The sequence below is a fragment of the Ambystoma mexicanum genome, chromosome 13 (assembly GCF_040938575.1).
Source record: "Ambystoma mexicanum isolate Mex_15411 chromosome 13, UKY_AmexF1_1, whole genome shotgun sequence".
NCBI lineage: Eukaryota > Metazoa > Chordata > Amphibia > Caudata > Ambystomatidae > Ambystoma > Ambystoma mexicanum.
The window spans coordinates 642,218,889-642,235,118 of record NC_090938.1 but is presented as its reverse complement, the minus strand read 5'-3'; the positions used below and the strand labels follow the sequence as shown (position 1 = coordinate 642,235,118).

At 42.9% G+C, this 16,230-nt stretch overlaps 1 protein-coding gene across 7 annotated transcripts in view; it reads right to left on the bottom strand.

Annotated features, from left to right (window-relative positions):
• TTLL6 (tubulin tyrosine ligase like 6) overlaps positions 1-16,230 on the bottom strand; it is a 592,552-nt gene that overhangs the window by 390,478 nt on the left and 185,844 nt on the right. The gene's annotated exons all lie outside the window — the stretch shown is intronic.

Genomic DNA, 16,230 nt, shown 5'->3' with positions numbered 1-16,230 from the left:
TGTCCGGCCAATGTATTTTAACTTCTTCAAGTTTATCAAAGTGGATGTTGATAAACTGAATGTTGTTGTTGCCATGCGAATATGCTTTGAACCAATTGCTCCATTGACTAAACTTTGTTCTACGTCAAGGTTACTTTTTAGGATTACTCTGCAGTTTAGACACAAAGTCAATATTTTCTCCAATCCAGCTGTTTTTGGAGATACATTTTTCTAAGCTATTTAGTTGTGCTGTTGCTTGTTGACACATAGGAAGTGTCATGCCGTGCACTTCTAGTTTGTCTGTGGGGCTGATATGCAGTATGGGTTGCATTTATGTTTTCAACATTGTCGCGTTGAATTGACTACAGGTTACAAGGGTTGGCATAGATTTTGTTGAGTTAATTGTTCCATGAAATCAGGAGCAGAAGCGTTTCGTCTATATAACTCATGGATTAGTCTACTATTAAGGATTTTGCATCTTTAGTAAGGAGACCAGTTCTAATGATTTTTAAAATGTTAGCATAGGTGGATCTGCAGACTGACATATGTTTTGTGTTAGTTCTCTGTGGTGAAAATGTTGCCAGAGATTTATATTTCCAATGCTGCCAAGTGTATTGCAGCATCGTTTGTGTCCTAATGTTTTGAAAATAGGTTCACCTTTTACTGGTGTTAACTGTAGGAGGTCTTCGAAAACAATAACATGTTTTCCTCCAAACAGTTCTTCGTAGTTGGTTTTTAGGACTTCTTGCATTCTGAGATGAATTAAAGCCAACATGAGGTTGGAAACCATGCTTACTTCATTTATCAGGAGCACTTTCATTTGTTTCAGAATTATGTGTACTTCAGTATGTGAGAAACCAAAGGGTGTCTCACCTACTAGTCCCTGGAATCTCTCTCTGAGGTGGCCAGGGTACTGCCATCATCTTTGGCCCCAGACCCTGGGGGTGGACCAGTGCGGGAGGATCACCTGGGTGAGAGGTCTTCACGGAGTGGGGTGAGACAACCGATGGAGGGACACAGAATTCCCCCTTTTCTGTACCCATGGGCCATCCTATTTTATAGGATTCTCCAATGTTCCAACTCCCCCCTTTTGCACAAACACTGGGCCGAGGAAGAGGGCGACAGAGTAAAGAGGCTATCCCTTACATATCTCAGTGGACATATCCTGCTAATCGGGTCAGGCAAAGCTAGGCACTTGACTTTAATCACATACATCTGATACTGTGAGAAACCAAAGAGTGTCTCACCGACTAGTCCCTTGGGATCTGTCATCCAGGTGGCCGGGGCATAGCCATCGCTATTGGATCTAGACCCTGGGGGTAGACCGGTGCGGCAGGAACACCTGGATGGGGGACCCTCGGGAGTGGGGCAGCCAGAGGAGAGATGCGGTGTTCCTACACCAATTTCCCTGTAGAGCACCCTCCTTCTATATACTATCTAGGAACCTTACTCCCCCATCCCACACACACACTGCTGTAACGACAAAGCGTTTCAGAGAAAGCCAGACTCACACACCACCAGTCCGCTTGACGTGTCCCAAAATCAGGGTCAGGCAGAGTCAGGCACTTAATCTTGATGACTCGCACCTGAATCCTGTTCTCTTTCCATACTGGGATAAAAGGCATAGCATGAGAGCACCCGTGAGTGATGGCGAGCAAGGTGAGAGAGGCAAACAAGGCAACCAGAACCAGCAGAGCGGCAGGAGAAGAGATCCCATGAAATTGGAGTGTCCATGGTGGCAGAGCAGAAGGAGCCAAGAGGCGAGAGAAGGGCCGTGGTCCAGCCAGCTTCAGAGTGAAGGTCACGCAGACTTTTCAAAGGAAACCTCCCCGCTAATACACCTGCTGAAGGCGAGCCCTCCTTCAGGTGAACGACGGAGTAGGAAGGAGGTGAGCCATGCTGTGCCGATAGCCTTGGCTTCAATGAAACACTGGATGAATGGTATCGAGCGCTACTGGTGAGTGAACTGTGAGACCAGCTGGAGTTATCGAGTGAAAGATGCCAAAGCGTTTGATGAGGCTTGCAGGGTTTCGTGAAACCGTAAGCGAAAATACATTGTAACCAGAGTGATGAATGCAGAAGCTGCACGAGTCATAGAAAACCGTGAGGGAAGCCTGCAACATTGAGAATATGTTTAAGATTGAAATATGTTAAGAATAACAGAGTTGTCCAGTAATAGAATATTACCTTCTCGAAAGGCTCTGACCCAGAGTGAAATTGTTGGATTAAAAGTAAGATCATTGGAAAGACTGCAAATATCAGAAGGCCTTAGAAGAGGCCAACCAAAGTAACAGAAAGTCAAAGTGATCATACAAAGGTGCAAGCAAAGTCCTCGTACAATCGAAAGTCTTTGACAAGTGGGAAACGAAGTGAACAGTTGTAAAGTAAAGCTAAGTGATCTATATTGTAAAGGCAAGTGTGAACCTGATGGAGGGATGTCAAGAGAGAAAGGGGAGCGAATCCTGCATTGTGATAAAGATGATAGGCAAATGTGAACCCGACTGAGGGATGCCACACCAAATATTTGTTTAAAAAGACATTAAGAGTTCTCGAGTGTTACAAGTTAGTAGAACTAATAAGTTAACTGAACTGTGATTTGAAGGCTACAATGAAGCCGAGGGAGGGATACCATGTGAAAGCAAGGGAAAGTGAATCCTGTATTTTGTTAAAGTGAATGAACAGTGGTGTAAAGATGAAGGTGAACCCAACAAAGGGGTATCACGAGGAAGCCGGGGAAGAGGGGAATCTCGCATGGTGAAAGTGTGGGAAAGGTCTTGTGATGCCAAGCAAAATTCATTGATTCGAGCGATCCTGCCTTTTCTGAAGAAACTGCTTCCTGATGCCTATAGACTCAAGGGGTGCTCACAGTCATGCCATTGTTCTGCCTTGTCCCGTGATGTAAGGTGGGGAAGGGAGTCCACTAGTTCAGCAGCCCTGAACTATCGAAACCCTTTTGGACATTTCAGTTTGCACTACACTCTTTTGTTTTACATATCATTGTCCCACACCCTCTTGTTATATAGAGTAAAGATTTGGCAATAGATTTATTAGTATAGGCCATTTTGTTTTGACCCAACACCACTAGTGTCATGACCTACAGAACGTGCCCATTTTGGACTTCCTGGTCCTTTTCTCAACGGGGCTTACACTCCCTGGTACTCCCAACATGGCCGTCCAGCCTGAAACACCTTCCTCGCTCTACACGTTGGACGTAGCGTGTTCTACTAATAGACCACCCCCCCGCGGCTCCGCGCATCTCAATGCTATTGCGAAGTAGCGACCAGACGTGTGCTGCATAGCTTGCGGTATTGTTTCCCTGATTCTGTCCCTACTAACTCCATTCCTAGCCCCTCTCCTTTCTTTCTTACTTCCTGGACTCGTGTCCTGTGTAGTGCACTTTCTTAAATTCCCGGATTCCTGGATCATTGCATCCCGGAACTTTGAATGCACGCTGGAGTCGGAAGAGACTCGTGCAGCCTTATTCAAGACCCGATCCGTCCGCAAGAAGGCATCGACCAAAAAATCCAGCAAAGATCAGACTCAGGTGAGAAGGGGGGGAACTCCTTGACAGTTTGAGACGCCACCCGACCGAACTCGATATGGACATGGAAGCGGCCGTTCAGGACCTGATGCGCGGCATGCAAGAACTATCAACCGAGGTACAGAATCTGAAGGCGGAAAACGCCGCTCTCAAACAATTGGTTCTATCCTGTGAGTCTGCCACAAAAAGTGTGTTGCTGGGCGGCATAGTAGACAAATACAATGGGTTGGCAAAAACCCTTCGTGGATTCCTGGATTACTGTTTGGTCCACTTTACTTTTAAGCCCTACTACTTTGACACCCAGGGCTAAAGTGGGTTTCATAATTTCTCACATTTCAGGAAATACATTAACTTGGGCTACGCCCCTCCTTAATTCCGGCGATGCTCTCCTAGATGACTATGATGGGTTCATACAGGCCCTTAAAACCATGTTTGAGCGTCCAGAGCAGGTCTATAGTGCCCAGGAACGCCTGTTAGACTTTCAGGAGGGATCCCAGGATATGCTCACCTTTGTAACCCGATTCAAGCAATTAGCCAAGGAAGCTGATTGGTCCCCTGGGGCGAGTTTTACCCTTTTCAGGAGAGGACTGAATGAGGAGATTAAGGATGAGTTGGCCAGAGTGGCTCGCCCAAACTCATTCCAGGCACTAATGGACCTTGCCATGCAAATAGACTTTCGAATCCAGGAAAGAAAGGCAGAGAAGAAGAAATCCAGAGGAAATCCTCCGAAAGTGTCCTTTGAGAGTACCACCAAGACGGACACAAACCCAGGCTCAGTCAATGAACCAGAACCCATGCAGATAGGAGCCTTTCCGTGGACCTATATCCCCGCAAGAAAGGATGAGAAGGATTCATATGGGGTTGTGCATGTATTGTGCCTCAGATAAACACTTGGTTAGGGAGTGTCCTCTAGCCCCTCCTCGGCGTTCGGGAAATGCCAGCTCCCGATCCTAGATGGAGCAGAGCTTTGGGAGAGAGATGTTTGCTCCACATCAATTCCATCCTTGAACTCTCCTGGACAAAACAATTTGGTGATACTGCAGGCCTGCCTATCGCCCTCCAAGAATAAGACCTATTCCATTTTGGCCTTGGTAGACTGCGGAGCTATGGGAATTTTCATTGATCAAGATTGGGTTGTTAGTCATCATATTCCATACGAGACACGAAGCACCATGCAGCCGGTGGAAGCAATTGACGGAAGACCCCTCACTTCAGGGCCATAAGCCTGCAGACTAAAGAGATCCAGCTTTCTATAAACCATCACCAAGAGCGGATTAGATTCGACATCATTAAGTCAGCTCATTACCCCATGGTATTGGGTATGCCCTGGTTACAGAAGCACAATCTATACATCAAGTGGACAGCAGGATCACTATTCCTAGGCTCAGAGTTTTGTATGTCTCACTGTCTCTTCCTGGATCCCTCCTTGACACCCCCTAAAGAACCACCAAGAGACCAGCCAACACCACTCATGGTTTCCAATATCATACATGTCCCTGAGGCCTATCAGGGATATGCTGATGTATTTTCAACTGCCTTAGTCCAGGCCTTACCCCCTCACAGACCTGAAGACTGCGCCATAGATACAGATCCCTCAGCAGTGATTCCCTTCGGCAGAATGTTCATCCTTTCCGAACCTGAGAAAAAGGCCCTCCGGGAATACCTGGATACCAACCTTGAAAATGGCACCATAAAACCTTCTAAATCTCCAGCGGGTGCTTCGTTGTTCTTTGTTCCCAAGAAGGACACCAAGGAACTCAGACCTTGCCTCGACTATCGTGGCTTAAATCAATGCACCCTCAAAGACCGGTACCCATTGCCCTTGATCTCGGATATCCTGGAAGCTGTGAGAGGCGCCGTAATATTCACGAAGTTGGATCTCCGGGGTGCCTACCATTTGATCCGTGTCCAGGAAAGAGACGAATGGAAAACAGCCTTTAGAACACCCTTTGGTCACTATGAATATCTAGTCATGCCCTTTGGACTAGCTAATGCCCCCGCAGTTTTTCAACGTTTCATGGATAGGGTGTTCTCTAACATGTTATTCCTCTTCGTCATTGTCTATCTGGACGACATATTGATCTTTTCCAAGGACCTTCGAAAGCATGAAGAACATGTAAAGGCAGTATTACAACGACTCTGTCAACACAAACTTTTAGCCAAACCCGAAAAATGCTTGTTTCACGTTACTTCTGTTCACTACCTAGGATTCATTCAGAAGGAATTGGCATGGACCCTTCAAAGGTAAAGGCCATACTGGCATGGCCCGCTCCCACGTCCGTGAAACAAGTTCAATCCTTCCTGGGGCTTGCCAATTTCTACCGGAAGTTCATATCCACCTTTTTCCGAGATCGTTCAGCCGATCGTTGCTCTCTTGAAGAAAGACACCCCATTTATCTGGTCTACACCGCAAGATAAGGCATTCCAACGTTTAACGGCAGAGTTCACACAAGCCCCCATCTTAGCTCAACCCGACACAAATCGACCATTCCTAGTGGAAACGGATGCCTCTAACTACGCCATAGGAGCGGTGTTGAAGCAGGAATTTGAGGATAAATTGGAACACCCCATTGCTTACCTTTCACAAACCCTGACTCCCAGTGAGACACACTACTCCGTCCTGGAAAAGGAACTGTTAGCCATCCGCCAAGCCTTCACTGAATGGCGACATCTACTTCTGGGTGCTAGACATCCAGTTCAGGTCCGCACGACCCATCAGAATCTTCAAATTCTACAGTCATTGGAGTGTAGGAACAGTCGTCAGGCGCGTTGGGCCTACTTCTTTGCCCAGTACCAGTTCCACATCACTCATGTTCCCGGATCACAAAACCTGATTGCTGACGCCTTATCTCGACGTCCTGACTATGTAACTACTGAAGATAGGGCCTACCCTAAGATGTTTCTCCACACGATCTTTGTAGCTCAAGCAGTCAATCTCCTGGAAGTAATTCGAGTGCAAACCCAATCCTCTGATCTGTGGAAGGATATTTCTAGGAAGAATCAATGGAATCTAAGAGTCAAGGAAGGATATTTATTCAAGGACAAGGCACTGGTCATTCCCACACAGAAATTATAACAAAGAATAATAAACCTCTGTCATGATACCCTTCACTCCGGACATCGTGGCATAACCAACACCCTCCGCCTCATACAAAGACAGTTTTGGTGGCCTGGAATGAAGACCGACGTACAGCAGTACATCCAAGCTTGTGCTATCTGTAGTCAAAATAAACATGATAACAAGAGACTGGCGGGTCTTCTACTGCAACCTACACTGCCAACAAGGCCATGGGAATTCATTGCTACAGACTTCATTGTGGAATTACCAGCTTCCCGAGGATACACGACCATCATGGTTAGCATTGATTTGTTCACTCATATGGCTCATTTTACACCCCTGTGTAAGCTACCATCCTCGTCCGAACTTGCTGGAATCTTTCTGGAACACATATTCCGTCTACATGGACTTCCTTCCAAGATCATATCTGATCGAGGACCTCAATACGTCTCACAATTCTGGAAACATCTCTGTCGCATTTTAGGAATCCAACGCGCCCTCTCATCAGGTTATCATCCCCAAACCAACGGGGCCACAGAACGTGCTAATCAGACCCTGGAACAGTATCTTTGATGTTTCGCCACCAAGGTTCAGGATGACTGGTCGCTCCCGATACCCGTGGCTGAATTCGCCTACAACAATTCCGATCATTCAGCACTTAAGACCAGTCCCTTTTATTGTAGCCAAGGTTTCCATCCATCGGTTCTACCCTCTGTTCTCCCTCATCCCACACCGGTACCTACTGTCGACTACTGGATCGAATCCCTCATCAACGTACACCAGGAGGCCAAAGAAAACTTAGAGAAGGCCAGAACACAGACTAAGAGGTATGCGGATTCCAAAAGAAGACCAGGGCCTTCTTATGCAATTGGTGATCAAGTCTAGTTGTCCTCGAAATTACTACCCCGACATCTACGGCCAAAGAAATTGGTCCCTCGGTACTATGGTCCATTTCCCATCAAGGAAATTATAAATCCAGTCTCATACCGGATCAAACTACCAGACTCCTGGAAGAAAATTCACTCAGTTTTTCACACATCCTTATTAAAACCCTACATCCAATCCTCCCGGAAATCATGTAGATCCCTTCTCTGCTGGTCGACAACCAACTGGAATATGAAGTGTCCTGAATATGCGAATCCAGGTATAAACGGGGTCAGCTTCAATACCTGGTTGAATGGAAGCGATATCCTCCTAGTGAAAGAACCTGGGAACCACTTTCTAATCTCAAGACCCCTCGACTGCTCAGAAAATTTCACCTCATACACCCGGACAAACCTGGAGGAACGGGTCTTCGGAGGAGGCATGCTGTCATGACCTACAGAACGCGCCCCTTTTTGACTTCCTGGTCCTTGTCTCAATGGGGCTTACACTCCCTGGTACTCCCAACATGGCCGTCCAGCCTGAAACACCTTCCTCACTCTACACGTTGGACGTAGCGTGTTCTACTAATAGACCACGCCCGCGCGTCTCACTGCTATTGCGAAGTAGCGTCCAGACATGTGCTCCGCAGCTCGTGGTATTGTTTCCCTGATTCTGTCCCTACTAACTCCATTCCTAGTCCCTCTCCTTTCTTTCTTACTTCCTGGACTCGTGTGCTGTGTAGTGCACTTTCTTAAATTCCTGGATTCCTGGATCATTGCATCCCGGAACTTTGAACGCACGCTGGAGTCGGAAGAGACTTGTGCAGCCTTATTCAAGACCCGATCCGTCCGCAAGAAGGCATCGACCAAGAAATCCAGCAAAGATCAGACTCCGGTGGGAAGGGGGGGGAACTCCTGGACAACAAGGACCGCGTTTTTCTTTACTTTGATGGTTGTAGCTTGCGCCCATCTTAGATTTAGGCTTTTCTCACCCTTTTACTGTTTAATAAACACGCTTGGATTATACTCCTCGTGTCTGTCGTGATTCTGATAACCATGCCTTCGTTACAATACCGATTAGCTCTCCCCACATGGATAAAAGACGGAACATTGAGACACTCTCTGAGCAAGGTGGAACACGAGAAGGAGCAAAACCTTTGGGCGAAGGTGAAACTCCTGAGCAGAGCGACCGACAGAGGGAGGAGGACAAAGGATAGAGAAACCCAGGAGATCCCTGCAGGAGGTTGTTGCCTCCGAAGAGCCATGAAAGATACGCAGAGAAGGCCAAATGCCAGACAAGAAGACTGCATTGTGTTTCAAGGGCGCCAGCGACCCTCCCGGGTGAACGACAGAGTTGGGGAGGCCAGGCCAAGTCAGTAGTCTTAACCTTAACTCGCGAATTAAAACCGCCCTGACAAGAAAGCAATACACACAGCTTGTGAGTTGGCGAGCGACATGAAAGGTTGGTGTGTGTTAAGGAAAGATTGAAGTTTCAACAGTATATCTTACAATTGAAGGCTGCAGGCAGGTGGATGAGACATGAAGGAAGGCAGACCTGTGTGAACTTTAAATTACCGATAACTGTGAAGCCAGTGATACAGAGTAACTGAGTGGTCCAGCGAAAGGAAGCAGCCTAATCGAAAGTCTCAGGGAAAGGTGAAAGGTTTTGTTATAAAGCAACAAAGTGGAGGAACTCTAAAACGCGTAATGGTCGAGATTAACCCAGGCAAAAGGGGAAGTGAAAAGGTGAATGTTGAACTTTTTGTGCTTATGATACTGAACTACCCAAACCAAGAGACATTGGGGCAAATAACACAAGAGTCTGAACATAATTGAAAGTTGAAGTGGTCCTGCGGAGGTCTATAGGAAAAACCTAGCATATTCAAAAGTCTTCGACATCAGGAAAAGGTCAGAGCCCGATGGAGGGAGACTGGAAGTGTGATAGATTAGGGGGAAGGGAACCCCTAAAGAATATGAATTAAGCTTGGGGAAGGGAACTCCTGCAAGTGTTTTGGTTAAAAAGGTCAGAGCACGACCGAGGGAGACCTATGTGAACTTTTTGCTTTGAATGGTCCAAGGGAGACCTACGTGAACTTTTGTTGGATTGTGAAAGAACTTTTGAAAGCTGAAATCAGAGGCTTTAATGTGGCAGGCCAAGCAAGCCTCAATCCAAGATTTGAACTGCCTTTTTTTTGAGAACCTGAGCCAGAGTGTGTTATCCTGTCTATGGGGGCCTCCTTACTCTGTGCTCTCCAACGTGGACAGGAGAGCTGACTCAGCCATTTTGATCCTTTATATTATAACACTGATCTTCCTTTGCATACACATTTCCCTTTTCACACTTTTTGTATAAGAGATGGGGCATTTGTTAGTATAAGCCATTTTGATTTGACAGAGACTGACTAGGACTATGTTTTCTTTATTATTAGATTGTAGAGACTACTCCCATCATAGCTATATGGCAAAGCAGGAGTTTTTCCAAACCCTGAAGATTGAATAAAGGTTTTGAAATTGTACCTCTTGTGTCAGTGTCATACTTGTGATATTGTGCCTCCCATACAAGTAGCAGCTTCTGCTGATAATTTGTAGTATTTTAATTTGTATTAGTATTCTACGGGTAGGGGCAGTAGTCAGTGTAACGTTACACCTTCTATGTTGTAGGCAGGTAAACCTATGGGGGCTGTTACTACAGCTGAAAGGTGTTTGTTACGTTTTGTAGAAAGTTGCTGATTATTTTAATTAAGAATGTTTTACCAGAACCAGCTTCACCACTTATATACAGGAGCAGAGGTTTATAATGTTTACAGCTACAAGTGTTCATTTCATGTTTAAAACCATGTTCAATTTCTTGAGTGACTTCTAGATAAATGGTGAGTTGTTCATCATTTAGCTGTGATTCGAGCATGGACAAGTCTTCTTCAGATTGTTTATATTGATACATGGTATTTTTTACCTCAGTCATGGCCATTCTGCTTCATTTAGAATGAGTGGTTGTCCAAGTGGTTCTTGGCTTCCTGTAAGGGAAGGGTGACTGCCCTCAGGAGTGCCTTTGTCTAGTTGAGCTTCAATTTCTTCCTCTTGTTGGCTATTGTTTGAAATTGTCATTTGTTATACTGCTTTCATTTGCTTTGAATGCAGCTTCAAATGAGTTATATTCACCTAATAATTCTTCTTCTTTTCTCCAAGGTTTAACAAGTCAGATTAAGGCCATGTAATACAGTTCTCTATGTTGTGGAGATTTAAATGAAAACTTTATATGATTAGACTGGGTTTCGTGACTTTCACTAAGCTTCCTTCACAAGTTGAGACTGAATATTTGCCAGTTGTCTCATTTGGTGTTACATTGTTTTTGTAGGTGTAGTTTTGGGCAATGTCGTACAGACACATGTTTTCCAAAGCAGTACTTCTGTTTGGGTAGTATGTCTCAATTAAATTGTTTTTTAAAATGTCCAGGCTGTTGGGATCATTTGTGGCTAGGTTTTCTACTGCTTAGTAGGATTTTAGTACTCTTTTTTCAGGATGAAGCTGGTCCAAGGTTCAGCCAGACAATGTGTTCAAATTTGCCATATAAGGCTGTAGCTGTTAAACGGTCTGCAGCTTCGTAGCACCTGCATTCTCTATGAGAAAGCATGTTTATACCAAAGCCGTACAATTTTTGTGATAGTGTTTTGTCAGATCGGTCATCCCAGAGGTCTTTTAGCTCTGTTTTGCACAGCTTTGGTGATAGGCTGTGGTATATCTTGCAACTGCAGTGGACTTGTCTGCAGTGTATTGTATGCCCACAAGGAGGCAATGATTGAATTGTAATCATTGATGTACTTGGATGCTTCATCCCTCTTAATGTTGTATGTATTTTTAGGGGATTCGCCTTTTACGCTGTGTCTAACAGAAGCCATCACGCTATTTACTTGTCCTTTTGTGCAAACTGATCTAAGGCAGCCAAAGCGACATTTGGTATAGTATTTGCCTTTGTTTTTATATCTACGTCAGCAGTATTTGCCACACTTCTGTTTTTGGAAGCGTAGGATTTGTGTATGTTGCTCACTGATGATGATGATGATACTATCTGTATTTTCCAATAAACTGTAAAACAGTGGTGTCACTATAATGGGCAAATTTAGGAGCATTGTTTATCCACAAAAGAATGTGGGTGTTTGGTGCTCCTCTGGATTGATATTCCTGTCTCCAAAAGAAGTATTGCACTTCTCTGAGTGCAGGGGTAGTTTTATTGCAGATAAAGTGCAGAATGGCAATGCTGAAAGTGCCTTGATACATTGACAGGGTCAAGAGAACAGAGTTCTTCTGGTGTTTTTGTATCTATTCCGTCTTTATTTTGGTTTGCAGTGCGTAACAAGTTATGCAAGTCATCCCATGTGTACGCTGCACAACTTAAAGTAACAAACCATGTGGTTGGGCCTCTGTTCCTTAACATACAACGTACATCAGCGTGACATCGGAACCAGCATTCTTTTGTACCATGCATGTTTTCCAAGAGATTTGTGATAGTTGACTGCAAAACGTAATTTTTGTCTTTTATTTTTTGAAGTAGTTGGGTAGCAGATATGTTTAAAAAGTTAGAGCCTGTTTTAAATGTGTCTGCATCTCCATAACATAGAGTTGCTAGTTCACTTTCGAAGAGGAGGTGGAAAATGTTTTTGACATTTTGTCTGAATCTGGGATCTTCAGAATACATTCTTAAAGAGCGATATTCTGATGCACTAATTTCCGTGGACCTTTCATCATATGTTTCTCCTTTTCCGGTAGGAAAGAGTAGAGGAAAAGAACGTGCTTCAACACTTTTTTCCCGTATGCTCATTGGGGATTTTTTGGCTTGATGCATTTCATATGTTTCTAATGCATCATCAATGGTGTCTTTGGAATGTAGTGGGTGAATTGTATACAGGATGTACACGTTCAAATTGGCCAGTTGCTGGTGAGTCTTGAATTATTTGGATGGTTCTTCTTAAGTTTTCCTCTATGTTTATATCTTTGTAGTATTCATTATTTTCTTTTAGATATTGTAAGACTTGTCTAACTTTGTTTAAGTCGACTAGTTGTTGCCAAATTCTTTTGTCTTTTGTTGGTACATACATTGATCTATTGGTCTCTGTACGCCTAAAGGTTCTACGTTTTCTTTGAAATCTAATGGCAAACATACTACTTTGCCACGGATGCCCTTTAGTAACTCGGATGGAGGTAATTTGGCTGATTTCGGTTGAAGGCATATTATAGCTTGAAAAGGATGTGCTGTTTGGATTATATCGCCCCCATACAAGTTAAGTTGTTGGGAGAGCTTTTGGAAGTGGGAATATTAGTGATAGCAAGTGATGGCATTGTCAAGTTGTTGTCAAGCTTTGTGTTGCAGTACGTGCAAACTATTGAGGGGTCAGTTATTTTGTATTTAGTTTCGGCTGTTAGATATAAAGCTAATTGGAACCATTGGGATTCCTCATTGTCCTCTATTTTGCAGGCTATATCTACTATTTTTGTGCTGTTTTTATAAAACGTTCTGCAACATCAGACACATACTGGGTCTGGTATTTCAGCAGATTTGTTTTGAAACTTAGCTGTTTCTTTTTTGTATGTCTCCGATAGGACGTTGGTGTTTAGGAGGTTTTCGGTAATGTTTTCTGAAGTTACAGAAGTTTCTAAGTCAACTTTAGTTCCAAAGTATTTACTTTGGATGTGCTCTATTTCTTGAAGCAGTTCTTTGGCTGCTCCATGTAGGAGAATGTTATTTAAATATTGCATTTTTAGAGCAGGACGTTTTGCATAGTATAGTCTATGCACAAGATTATGTATAGAAGAATGGTGTGGTGCTAACATTTTCATGTGGTGGAAGGTGCTTTTGCAAGCAGTTCCCACAATGTAGGCTAATGAATGTCCCCACAGACCAGTGTGGCTGTGCACTGAACAGGAGTCCATCCTTTGTGAAGTTTTCATTCTATTTTTGTCTATTAGTTTCAAATAGCGATTGAGGAATTGTTGTGACAATTTAAAGGATTGTTGGCATACATTACACATTGAGCTGAATGTCCATTTGTAACACTGGATGGTTTGTTTGAGTGAAAGGAGCATTTGGTTGAAAGTTTGTTTGGGATGTTTTTTCTATAAGGGTTTCTTTTGCCATAATGGTGTCTTCTACCATTTCCTACCCTTAACTATTATTGTCCATGGCAATTGTTTTTTGTTGTTCTTGTTTATGAGCTTCTTCATTAAAATTTGGTCCTGTGCTGCTTGTGTGAATCAATTTACCATCACAGAAGTTTGAAAAGGTCTCTATATTGACACTGCGCATGTTTAGAAGTAATTTTTGTAATGTATTGCTTAATTTAGTTAGTGGTTCCATTCTCTTTAAAATCAATATAAACAATGTTCTCTTTAGTAGAAAACCGCTGTCAATTAGAGCTTTGAGGATTAGTCTCATGTGGTCGTTTTTAATGGTAGATCGTGACTTTTCAGCTGTTTTTATATGTTTGTGAAGAACTCTACGGTGGAACATTTTTTGTAACATACATTTTTTGGATTGCTTTACCGTGATCATGTTAACACTGGTAGATGCAGTGGTAAGTTCGTTAGTAGTTCTGCTTTTATTTGTACATATTTTTTTACTTCTAGTTTTTGCGAGAGGGGCCTCAACTTTTTTTAGTCATGGCTGGTTTAGTTTTGTTCACTGAGATTACTAACTTTTGTTTTAATGTTTTCTATAAATTGTTTTAGAGGTGGATGACTATATGGTTTAGTTTTATTCTTATCTGCTCAATGTTTCCTTTCTTATCCACGGAGTTGCTTTTTTGTAGGCATTTTGTTGTGTCTGTTGTGAAAAGAGAATGTTTGCGTGTGAAAGTTGTGCAATGTATATGCATGTATTGTGAAGGGCTTTGTGGGTGTGATTGGGGAGTTTAATACAGCACTGTTTGATTGTGAGGTGGCATATGAGTTGTGGTTGGTAAGTTTGTGCGCGTAAGAGTCTGTAGAGGTGTGATGGCATTGAGTTAGTGAGTACGGGAGTGGTGGTGTGATTGAATCAGCACGGACATTGTGCTGTTTTCAGGAAAACAGTGGTGTTGCAATGGTGGTGTTAAGATGGGAAGAGTGTGAATGGCGTAGTATAATGAGTTAGAGTGAAAGAAATGTTGGTTCGAAAAAAGAGTAGTCTGGGGTAATATATAGTGGAACTGTGCTGTTGTAATTACATACATATACCTGGTACTTTAATGTACTTACTTTGTAGGATGTGAAGGGTATTCATCTTTCAGTTCTGGTCTTCGGGAACGTGCTGCTTTCCTGTAACTGTAAAAGAAAGTTAGTGAGGATATGTGGTAATGGTGAAGTAGTTTTAGTAAGCAAGGTTGTTCATTATGAAGGTAGGAGGAGATGTTGGGAAAAATAGTTAATGAAATTGCTGGACGTTTAAAAATGTATATTTTTAGGAGCATTTTCAGAAAAGTAGAAAAATGCATTTGTGTATTTATAGAAGCTCTGTGTGTAACGTTTTGTAAAAGAGAAGAACAGTTGATGGAAAAGGTTTGTAGTACACTTTTAATGGCAGTTTGTGTGCAGACGTTTAATATGTTAGGAGTATATGCATACTTGCAAACATGATGCATTATAATCTGTAGGTGTTTATGTAGTCGTACTTTTTTGCTTGCATTCTGGGACTTGTAGTTTGACTTTTCGCATTATAAAAGTTGGAGTACAATTCCCAGAATGTTGAAAAAGAATTCAGAATGCATAATCAGCTAAAGATTGGAGTGGGTTATATGAGGAAGTATACATGTAATGTCAATATATTAAACTGGCACACACTGAGTGCCAATTAAAAATGGTGTACAAATCTATTTAATCTGCTTTTAATTTCTTTTATGAAACAGTGACACAGTGCTGCTATAAATCCAGATATGCATTGTTTAACCTTCATCCAAATGCTTCTAAAAATAATATTTTGAAAAGCACTGCATTTTATACATTTATTTGATATACATGTGACAGTTTTGAATCTTCAAGTTCAGTCCTGTTCTTTTATTTGCATTTTGGGACCTGTAGTTTGAGTTTTACAATGGGAAAATTGGAATTGGAAGTGAGACAATGCAAAGAAAAAAATGAAGTCAAAATAGGCACCTATATATTGGAATGGGTGATGTTGGGATGTTTGCATGTATTTCCAACATATTAAACTGGCACACACTTAGTGCCACTTAAAAATGGTCTACAAATCGATTTTGTCTGCTTTTCCTTTCTTTTATGAAAAAGTGACACAGTGGTGCTCTAAATGCATATATGCATTTTTTTTACTTTCATCAAAATGCTTGTAAAAAAAAACATTTTGAAATCCAGAGCATTCTATTTGTTTGCTGCTTCATGTGAGCAGGTAATGAATGTTACAATGCATGGCATTTGCTAGAGTGGGTAAAAAAGAGAATATGCTTATTGAGAAGCTTATTGTAGGGTAAGTAGCCTATATATTTCGGAAGGAACAAGTTACTTACCTGTAACTGTTGTTCTCCAGCATGGGTCTGGCATGGATTCACATGCTCATGAATATTCCCCGCCGTCAGGCTGGGAATCCTCAGTAAAGAAAAAAACAGTATCAGTTTCGTTTCTGATCTGTCTTTCTTAGCAGTAACCAATCACTGGTATCTGGGTCATAATGCCCTCAGCCAATGACTTCCCTCTCCCTAAGCCTCTCCCCTGGCAGCAATCCTCAGATTTGGTAGCACGTAAAGTGGCAGTAGGACCAAGTGAAGAGCTGCAGAGGGGAAGGAGCGAGGGTTCGCATGTGAATCCAT